This window comes from Triticum aestivum, chromosome 3B (assembly GCF_018294505.1).
Source record: "Triticum aestivum cultivar Chinese Spring chromosome 3B, IWGSC CS RefSeq v2.1, whole genome shotgun sequence".
NCBI classification, from domain to species: Eukaryota; Viridiplantae; Streptophyta; class Magnoliopsida; order Poales; family Poaceae; genus Triticum; species Triticum aestivum.
Genome location: NC_057801.1, coordinates 107307325 through 107319008, shown reverse-complemented (window position 1 = coordinate 107319008; position 11684 = coordinate 107307325).

Genomic DNA, 11684 nt, shown 5'->3' with positions numbered 1-11684 from the left:
CAAACACTCAAGGACTATGGCATCAACGTGAATAATGTGCCTCTCTACTGCGACAATGAGAGTGCTATCAAAATTGCTCATAACCCAGTTCAGCACTCGAAGACAAAGCACATCCAGATTCGTCATCATGCTTCGTGATCATGTGTTGAAGGACGATATCTCCATCGACCACGCTAGCATTGAAGATCAGCTGGTCGATATCTTCACTAAGCCCTTGGATGGGAAGAGATTTAGCAAGTTGCGGTGTGAGCTAAATATCCTAGACTCTTCGAATGTTCTCTGAAATGGACACACATCCTAATACTTATGCTGACTTGATGACTTAGATGTGCAACACATGAAGTAACATTTTTCTTCAATCAATGAAGACTAACCCTCTAAGTGTGAAGAAATTAATGAAGAAATTGACTCTCAGAGCCCTACGACAATTGTACACGGTGTCTGAAGCCAACTTTCTTATACGGTGGGTTACGCCACCACAAAATTTGAAAATCTTTTTTTGTTTCTGAAATTCCTCAATTTTTCAAATTCTTCAACTTGAAATGTCTTCACTATTTCCGTCGTTTGTCTTCATTTGAATATATACATATATAAGTTTTATGTCCTCTACCGCATTCACTTATTGCTAATTCTTCAAGTTGACTGTTTCTGCTAAGTGAATGTAATCGAACCCTTCCCCCTCTATGCTAAACTCAATCTAATCTTTTCATAAGTTCTTCATATGCGTTCTGATTTGAAACTCGTTCAAAATCTTCACTGTGTCCTTGACAGCTGAAGAAATTGCGAACGGTAACTTAAAACTTATCTTATCTGAATTTTCGGCTTTGCCGCTCAAACTGTTCTGCTTCTCACAACAAATACTTATCTATTCACCCATGATCTTACACGATCCCCACCTCACAGTACATGAGTGACACATGTCATGCGAATGAGAAGGGCCAGGGGCACGTTCGTCCTAAATCTTCGGGCGAACAGTTTTTCACTGCGACTATAAATACCCCCTCGCCCCTTCCTCACTTCCTTTACTCCGCTCGATCTCACACTCCCTCTCGAGCTTCTCAAACCCTAGCACCGCCACTACTTCATCATCGCCGGTGAGGAAGAGCTTCACTGCCTCGACCTCGTCACCATCGTACTCACGTCGGCCGCAGAAATCTTCCCTCCGCCGCCGCCGTAGCCGTCTTCCTCCGCCAAGTTAGGGTGTGGAAGATCTGAACTGACGAACTTCACATTTGTTCTTCTCAGTTTGTCATGTTCTTCACTTCGGGTAATTAAAAGTTACTTTTAACTGCTCACTTTGATTCTCAAGTTTTTTTGAAACTCTTCAAAGGTGTTTATTCTTAAATTCTTCACACACATGAACACCTCACAAATCATCTGTTCTTGATTCGTTTCTCTAAGCTATGATTTTCTTCAAGATTCCTCAATTGTGTGGATTTGCAATCTATACAACTCTGGAACCTAAGACAAAGAACGCTTAGTGAAATTCCTCAAGACGCTTCTGGTCAAATTCCTCAAACTTGTCTTCTTTTTGAAAAACCCTCTGAGAACACATATGACCTCTCCAAATTCCTCGCAACTACACTCTGTTCACAGGTACAAATGTCCGCTGCTGAATCACTAGGTTCTCATCAACTTAACTCATTTGCAACGTTCATCGAAGAAAAGTTGCATACTTCTTCAGAGAATTCGATTGTTCAAATTCCTCAACTGAAGAAAATGGCAGATGGTAAGAAGCCACAGAAGGGAGGAAAGAAGCCTGAGGTCATGACTGCGTTTGAGATCCCTGAGGACATTTACGCAGGCTATTGCACACCTGATGAAGCCATGTTTGGTAAGGAGAACAAGAATCAGCGCAAAGTGCGCATATAGAGGATTGAAAGGAGATGGGCACGAGAATGGAGGGAGTACAGGTATGTAACTCCCAAGTACATGAAGAAATTAGCACTCAACCCTCCATGCCCAAGACCTCCATTGGTACCGGGCCAATTGGCAGATCCCACCAGCCTCAAGCGTGGTGAGGACTATCCTACTGAATGGGCTAGGCGCCAGGCCAAACTAGCCAAGCAAGCAAAACAAGTAGTGAGGAAATTCAATGAAGATTCTGCTGCTGCTGCTAACACTGCTGAGGCCTCTGGTAGTAAGCCCAAGAAGGCTATGCCTAATAAGCCCGCTCACAAGCCAAGTGCTTCTCCTTCAATGCCCTCACGGCCAAGTTCCTCAGCAATGCCCTCACGACCAGCATCTTCAAAGCCCTCATGGCCAATTCCTCAGTCTGCTCCTCCTCCTCCGACAAAGTCTTCAGCTGCTCCGACAAAATCTTCGGCACCTGTGCATCTTGCCACGTGCCAAAGGACTTAAGGCTTCTCCATTCTCTCAGGAGCATCTACAAGTTCCTCTGCTGCTCGAAATTCCTCAGCTGGTCCATCTTTGCTGAAGAAAAAGGCCACTGCTAGACGAGGCACTCGCCCAAGTCCTCACAAGAAGCAGGTAGCCTTCCATGTGCCGTCTGATGATGATGAGGCTGATGATGAAGAACTTGCCGAAATCATCAGAAACAGGCAAGCCAGGGCTGCTAGAGCCAAAGGCAGCAATGTGCCACTAATGTTGGATCCCAAACCGATCCTTGATTTCATTGACTTATGGCACAAGGACCCCAACACGCCTTTGCCGGAGTTGAACCTCACTCCTGGTCAAAGCCATGTCCTCACTGCCTTCATTGAGGAAGAGAAATGAAAATTTCAACAAGGCATAAGTCTAAAGAAAGCGCAGTACAAGAAACAACGCTACCTCAAGGACAATGTCCTCACTCTCACCCCTGATCAGCTTCTTGCCTTGCAAGCTGAAATGAAGCAACTGAGTGATGAATTTGATCGCTATTATGCTGACTGGAAGGGCGCCAAGGTGTGTTTCATCAATCTGACAAAGAAATTCACTTCAAGTGTTGCTCCACCTGTGCACGTTGAAGTTACTCAGGCTGAGGCATCTTCTCAGCCTACGAAAGAAAATGCCAGCACCACTGATAACGATTAGGCTGCTGAAGACAATGAGAGTGCCAGGGCTGATGACTCCATTCCAGCCGCTGAAGATATTGCCAGGGCATCCACTAGTGGTGCATCTGAAGAAAGTGAACAAGTCAACGCAACTGCATCAGTTGCGCCTGAGGAAAATGAACCTATGTCCTCTGCATCGCCTGGGCCTACATCAACTCCAATCCTACCATCTGCATCAGATGCGAAGAAGACCAAGGCTGTAGAACGTGCAGCTATGAAGAAAAGGAAGGCATCAACTTCATCAAATTCTTCAGCTCCGAAGAAGATGAAGACTCTGATCAGTTCAAGTGATAATCCAATTGATGTTGTTCCAGTTTCATCTATGCCATCAAAGGACCTTGTTCCTTTTGATGAAGACTATTTGATTCCTGATGAATCCGATGAAGAAACTCCCTCTGCTGCTTCTTCAGAGCAGATGGACAAAGAAATTGAAGTGGACAATATCCCTTCAACCCCAATCATTTCCTCACCTTTGCCTCAGTTTACTGCTGAAGAGGCAGGTGTTGAAGAAATTGAAGAGGAGGAGGTGGACATTGGTTGTACCACTCCGGTCCTCAATGATGAATTTTGGGACAGTCAACATCCAAACTCCCCAATGTTCACTCCTCTCCAAGCTATTCCTCAGTCCCCTGATACCACTGAAGTACAAATGGGATCTGAAGAACCTCATGCAACCCCAAGTGTTCATGAAGAAATTCCAGCCACTAGTGCTGAAGAAATTGTCAATGAAGAATTGGCAACCCAGGCTGAAATTGCTGAAGAGCCTGAAATTCCTCAGCCTGAGGAACCTGAGATTGCGATTCCTGAAGTAGTGCTGCAATTGATTGACACTCCTCAGCCCAAACCCAAGGATCCTTTCTCGGAGAAGCAAAAATTCAAGGCTAATGATTTCTTCGGCGAGCACGTATTCTTCACAGATTTCAGCCCTTATGACAATGCTCGTCTTAGAAGGAAACGTTTCTGGACTGCCAGCCAGGCAAACTTCTATTCCTCAGTGTTGTACAACAAGGACAAAGTCTTCGATCATGAGCATATTCCTCATGTGGACATGGAATCCATGTTGTGCTTCTCTCAAGTCCTAAGCATGACTCATGATGCTGGCTTGCTCAATTTCTGCTCAGACATAGTTGATTAGAATGAAGAGCTTATTCTTCAGTTCTATGCAACTTTGCATATCACAGGCGATGCTGCTGACGTCAACTCATGGGTGTTGGACTTGATGACTGAAAACACTCATTACAAGGCACCAGCCACTGAATTGCTTCAGGCCTTACCAATCAGTCCTCCACCTGACGGTACTCGCTGTCTGTATGATGAACCTGAACTTACTAATCATTATATGCAAGTGCTCATGAAGCCGCTGAAGCCTAGACAAGTCCAAGGATAAAATTCCTCGTGAAGGAATTGCTCTATGTGCCGAGGACAATCTATCGCATTCTGATGAAGACCGTGAGTCCCATCGCCATGACTCTTCCGATGAAGAAATTATCGGAATGATGAAGAATATGCTTTTCAATATCATGCATGGCATCCCCATAAATTATCACGATTTCTTCATGAGGACTCTGGCGAATGTTGCACTTTCACCATTTGAGCTGAAGCCTTACGCGCCGTGGATCATGAGATTCCTCAGAACAAGGTCTTCACTCAACTACAAGGCAGACTTTTAGAATCACCTCAGCTACTTGCCTCCGATTGAAGTCCTCAAGCGGACAATTTCCTCATCCGATGAGAAGGGCAAGTCACCAGCTGTGATCGATGAAGGCATTCGTCCATTGGATGGTCAGTTCCGCAAAGCTGCATCTTACTCCACCAATGATGACTCTGCCACACATGATTCTGCTGCTGATGCTCCAAAGTCAAGTCCGCAAGCTACTGCTCCTCATGAGATGACTGACCGTGAACTGCTTATAAGTCTTCACCAGAAGGTCGATCGAAATTACAAGTGGGTTAAGCGTCAGTTTGGTTCTATTCTTCACAACATGACTTCCACACATAACGCAGTGAAGAAAAACCACTACTACCTCCATGAAGTGTTTGATCGCACCTAGGCTATTATGTCACATTTATATGGTGAAGAAGATCTGAAGCATATGGGCTTCAAGGAAGACTTTGACTGGTCTGCACCTCCACCGAAGAAATTCAAGAAGGCCCTACAACGACTCAAGACCCTGACGACGCTGGCGCTCCTCCATCAACATGATATTCTTCAGGGTGTTAGTCCTCAGTTTCAACCCTTTTGGTCATTCGATGACAAAGGGGGAGAAATTTGAGTTAGTCTTCAAGCGGGTCTATCCTATATGGGCGTTTTTTTTGCTAAGTTACAACTCTCGTTCTTCTCATGACTTTCCTGGATCGAGTTGTAATCTTAAACTCTATGGTGACCTGATACTTTTGATGTGTTCTTGTGCATGCTTTTCCTCATTAATGTTAATGCATGCATGCTGAATTACGTCAGTCACCATATTTCATCATGCATTTCAAATTCCTCATATTATATGTCAAATGCATGTATTAATTACAAGATATAGGGGGAGATCTCCATGATTATACTCTTCAAGTGTGCATTGCTTCAAAAGCAAATTCCTCACTATGCACATCTTCAGGGGGAGTTCTTCTATATCTTGCAATCAAATTCCTCAATATCAGTATTTACACTTCATATGTTTATCCCCTTTGAAAACTTAACCTATATTGTCATCAATCACCAAAAAGGGGGAGATTGTAAGTGCATCTAGTGCCCCTTAGTAATTTTGGTGTATTGAAGACTTATAGGTTAAGTGACTGATGCATTTGTGAGTGTATATAGGTCTATAAGTCTATGAGGAGTTTGATATTTACAGAGAAAGTTGACCCCTAAAAATGAAGTTCTTCGTCTGAAGACTTTGGATATCTGACGATCTTTTGAAGACTTTGAAAGTGAAGAAATTGGTGTGACCTTGAAGACTTGGTATTCATCCGAGGAATATGAAGCGTGAAGACTTTTGTTTTCATAGTTTCATTTTCTATTTTCTTGAGTCATAGGAAACACCGTACTGCTAAAGGGGGTCGAGGAAATACTAAGGAAAAATTTCCATGTGATGCTCAACTCAAAATCCTACACCTACCAATCCCTTGGAGTGAAGCCATTGGAAATCTCATACAGTTCAGTCATACTCTTCAGTGACAAAGATGAAGTTCTTCTGGTCTCTGAGGAATTTGTTCTGACTGAGGAGTTAGGAATTCACCAGTGTGAAATTGCCTACACAGTGAGGAACATGATAGCCCTGAGGATTTTGATAGTCAAAATTCCAACCGTTGCTGTGCTACGCGCCAGCTGTCCCAAAATATCCACCCACCTAACGGTCATATCAGACAAGGGAATTTATGTATTATCATGTCGGGCTGCTCCCTAGGGTATAAATAACCGCCCCCCCCCCAACCACTAGCTGGTTGGCTTCTTCGAGAGAAACTGACACTTGTCATTTGAGAGCAACCCATCCTCCGAGGACTTTGAGCGAAAATCATCAAGTGAGGAAATCCCAAACCCAAACCTACAAAACCCCAAGTGATTGAGTATCACTGAAGAGATTGATCCTGCGTGGATCCGACGCTTGTTTCCTTTTAAGATTGTGCTTCTTCCAGACGGTTAGGCGTCAAGGTCTAGAGCATCCAAGAGGAATTGTGGATCGCCGAGTGACCAAGTTTGTGAAGGTTCGGAAGTCACCTGAAGACTTACCACGAGTGACTGGGCGAGGTCTGTGTGACCTTAGCTCAAGGAGAATACGGTGAGGGATGTGTGTCCGGGACTGGGTGTCCTCGAGTTTAAATACTCAGCCGCTCCAACCAGATGTACAACTGAGACAGCAGTTGGAACTGGTCTACCAAATCATTGTCTTCACCGAGCTAACTGGTTCTATCTCCTCAATTCTTTCATTTCCTCATGTATGTTGTTGTGTTCCTGTTCCTATCTGTTCGAAGACTTTTGACTGAAGACTTTCTCAATTTCCTCAGTTCAATTTCTTCAGTCCGTCTGTCTTCATCTTGTGTTATCCTGTGTTTACGCTTTCTGTATTCTGTGCTTGTCTTCATTTCATCATGATGACTATGCTTGTGTTCTGTTATGTTCCTTTTTGAGTACTTATTCCGCTGCAAGTAGTTCTTCATTTAGGAATTTCCTCACCAGCAAATTCCTCAGTGAAGAATTCATAAAAATCGCCTATTCACCCCCTATAGTCGATATAACGCACTTTCAGCAGCCAAGCCTAACATCTAAGACCTGAGACCCCAACCTAGCCACTTGCCGGGTCTGGGGCACACACTGGTCCGGCGTGCTCTCAGAGGCCGCCGCCGCCAACTGCCACCGCTCCATCTTCAGACTGTACTGATGCATCAACCTTGCTCGGTCTAGCTATCGTCGACGCCACCACGGCGCCCAATGACACGTCCTCCCTGCCCGCAAACAGCTGAACATGTCGCGGTCTTCACTGATACACCTCAGCGCCATGCTGCCAAGTACCACCAGCCGACACAACTTGAAGCCCTTGGAGGATCTGTCGTGCGTAGCACCTGCCGACCAGGCATGACCAAGCGTAGCACCTGTCGGTCAGGCATGACTTGACATCTCCACCGAAGCTCCGTGCAAGACGAAGCCGCTCCACCTCCTGCCTCTGACTTCCAGCACTGCTCCACAAAAGGATGCTACCAAGAGAGAAACGACACCGCAGTGCTGCCATCGTCCGGTCTGGAACACCAGATCCTACGGTTTCCCTCGCAGCAATATGAATGGGTTGACGGTAGTCACATGACGATACCTTCATCAAGGTAACGACGTGGAAAGCCGCCATCGCCCGCTATCGGCTCGGTTTTCACCGGTAACCACGTTTTCCCGACTCGCAGCTGGTGCCAGATGAAGGATCCCGAGATCCGAACACCCAGCGTCAGGCCGACCACCTCTGACGGAAAAGATGACCACGACCGCCAGCTGCACTGGTCAGTACAGATCTGAACGGAGGTCCCGCCGACGAAACCACCAAGCCCTCCACATCGCCATCGCCGATCTGAAGGCAACATGCACGCCACCGCAGCCAAGCCGGTCGCCTCCGCGGTGCCCGCATCCCTGGCCTCCGCCGCGCCAAGCTGTCACTGTCCGAGGACGGGCTGGCCTCCCGCCGCTTGCAGCCATCCGCCGCGCCGCAGATCCCAGATCGGTCGCGCCACCACACGCCTTGGGGTCCACCCCACCCCGAAGACGCGCGAGAGAGAAGATCCCCCGCCACCGCCGTCGGCCCCCGGGCTTAGCTGCGGCGTCTTCTGGTGGCGGCGGAGGGAGAGGCGGAGGGAGTTTGCGAGGGCGGCGGCTAGGTTTCTGGCCGCCCGAGTCGCCCCAGGGGGAGGATGACGCGGGGGTTGGATCTAGTTTATTCCCACCTTTGTAGGATTGAATCCAATACGATTTTATAGTTTAGGAATTCATTCGAGCAATGTTCAAAGGAATTTCCGTTGACTCAAACCTCTTGGAAATAATTCCTTTTCACATGACGCAATCAACATAAACAATCTCAACAAAGAGGGAAATAAAAAACATTGAGCGTTGCTCCGTCAATGAGACCTCTGTCCATGGTGGTGAACAATTGCTAACCACCCACTTATTGCACAGATGTTACTGCCACCAACTCCCAATCCTATGGAGTTTAAAGTATATATTTAAGTACGAAGCTAATAGGAAAACTTTGTCAGCCAAGCACCACATCATTCTTCCATAGCCATAGTGCCTAGGAATGAAGTAAACTCAAAACCCACAAGTTAAGCTCGTTAGGGAGTGAGTTCAAGCAAAGTATTGAGTTAAATGAGATGTGTATGCCCCGCAAAAAAGAGACTTGTATGAGTTACCCTTTAAATTAATTTCATTTCAAATGAGACCTAGAACCACCCATCCTGATCTAGGTTTAAAGGGTACATGCTCTAACAACAATTTGTTTGAGGCCTAGAACCGTAGAACAATATTCTATGGTATTTGTTCAATATTAATATGGATAGGTAAAAAATTTACAAGAAAGAGCAAAAACATCAAATTATCCTATGCTAGTTTTTGAAACACTAAGTACCAAAGAAGATGATATGAACTAAGACAATCCAGCTTTGGATGCAATTTAAATACTTGCTCTTGACATTATGTTGAAGAAGAGTGAGATCTCCTTTCAAATGGTACTTCCAGGTGGTAAGAGCAAGAGATTCCGTTATGAAAATCTTGTCGTTTATTTGGTTCCAAATATTCCAACAGCCTAAGATAATAATGTCCACAAAATTACTTTGGATGTTCTTTAAAAGCCAGTAAGATGTCAGCATAGAAAGAAATGCCCCTTCGCTTATTGGGAAGGATGGACTTGTTGGTGCAATCTAGTGCCCCTTGAGTGTTTTGGAGATTGTCCGAGAAAACATTTAAGGGACTAATGTGTTTGCTAGTGCACACATAGTAAAATGGTCCCTCGAGTATTGAGGAGTTTGCTATAAACTTCTGAGATGGTTGTTTGCACTTTAGATAAGAATTCTTTGCTATCGATGAGTTTGCTATTGAGAAGATTGTGTGTCGGAGATGACCCCCCAAAATTGACTACAACGAAGTAGATTTAGACAGCGAGAAGACATAGTTCTTTTTTGTAGTTTCATTCAGCCGTACTATTGAGGAGGGTCCAAGTTGGTTGAGACTTAGGTCCGTGTTGATGCTTAATCAGAAACCTATCTTCGAGTGTAGTCGAGAGAAATCTCTTCGTGCATTGTGTTTTTATTCGGAGTCGGAGGCAATGTTCTTCTGGACTACGAGAGAAAATCACATGTAGTTGAGTTTGCTTACTTGTTCCTCAAGTAAAGTTATCCCGTGAGTTTGAAATCTGACCGTTGGACATGTGTCGGTTGATCATTGAGTGGTCATAGGCCCATATTGGTCATTTCACCCCTAGGATTGCTCCGCTATAAATAGTCACCCACCCCAACCGTTGCTGGTTGGCTGCTCAATTTGATTTACAGATTTTGTTTGAGCAACCCCTCTTTCAAGAGATTACACCAAGTGAAAATCTCGTCGGCAAAACTTAGTTAATGGGCGAGCATCAGAGAGAACTAAGTTGAGATTATCTTGTGCCTATTACTCTTGTGAGGTGCACACTCACTATATGGTTAGGAGTCAGTCTCAGCAAGATTCATTGTGGTTTTCTAAGGACTAAGTATGTGAAGGTTTGGAGATTGCATTGAAGAATCTACCACGTGTGAATTGACCGGAGTTCGAGGAATATGAAATGAAGGAGAGTATGGCGGATAGAGATTTGCTCCTATGTTCAACCACAAGTCCCTCCAACCAAACATAACTCTTTGGCAGAAGAGTGACATGGTAGAACAAATAACTTATTGCCATCAAGCAACACTGGTTATTTATATGTCTGTATTATTTATAGTATTTACATTTTGTTAAGTTATTCATCAATGTGTTTTTCATTTGCGTTCAATTCTTCAAAACTCATAAGCATTTCCATCTATGTGTTGCACATGTTATCCTTCGTATTATGCCTCGCAGTACTTAAGATGACATGTTTGTTTGTCCGTTTGTTTTTCATCTACCGCTACCTAGTTATCCATCTTGCTTCAGCCCTGATAGTTATCTTGCATTAGAGTGTGATAATTTTTCATCCAAATCAATTTCTTCTGTAGTTTTTATTCTGCATAGAATTGCCTTAGTTTACAATATTCCGCTATGCTTTCCCGAGATATTTTCCTTCTCGGAAGAAAATTTAAATCTTGTATTCACCCCGTGTAGTCGATATATTTTGATCCTACAATTGGTAAGAGCAAGGTACTACCTTGCCTCTGCCTTTTAAGGTCTAACCAACTTGCAGTTTTGTGTATGTCAGCTGCAATTAATTTCAAGTTGTCCGAAAAAATTATGTCTTCAATGGGAAATATTATCTTTTTTGTAAAGAGAAGATGATAATCTTCCCGAAGGGATGAAGATCTCTGGCATGTTATGAGAGAAGGCCATGTCCTTGAGGATCCTCACTATATTACTCACGACAAGAAGAAAATCATGCAATAGGATGCCCAAGCTAAGGATGTGATCTGCAACCATGTCTCCAAGCCTCAATTTCTTTGCCGAGGACATCTGTGACATCTATGCCAGGCCCTTGCCGAGGACATCTGTGACATCTATGCCAGCCCCGCGCCTGCCACGGTCCCGCCTCCGTTCCCAATGCAGCTGCCACCCCGCCAGCTGGGCAAGCACCTACGTGTCAATGAGGGGCTTCTGGACCAACTCAGCGCATGCCTACGTGGTGGCATGCAAATCTTCATGAAGGCCCTACCACCGCGCCACCTCAGCTGCCTGCCAGCCTCCATGGCACCACCTCATCTGCCTGCTAGTCTACATGGTGCCACATGTCTTGCTGGCTCGGGCGCGTGTCAAAGCAGGGAAGAGCGGCAGCGGACGGGATGTGGGTTCGCATTTAATGCGCCTTGTCCCATACGGCTATCGATAGACTTAAGCACAATAACCCGATGCCACCTCCTGGTGCCACTGTGGCGATCCCCTTGCCTATAAAAGGAGGCCCAAGGCATCCAGTAGAAGGATTCAGATCCTTGGACAAGTTACGCCCATTGTAGCTAGCT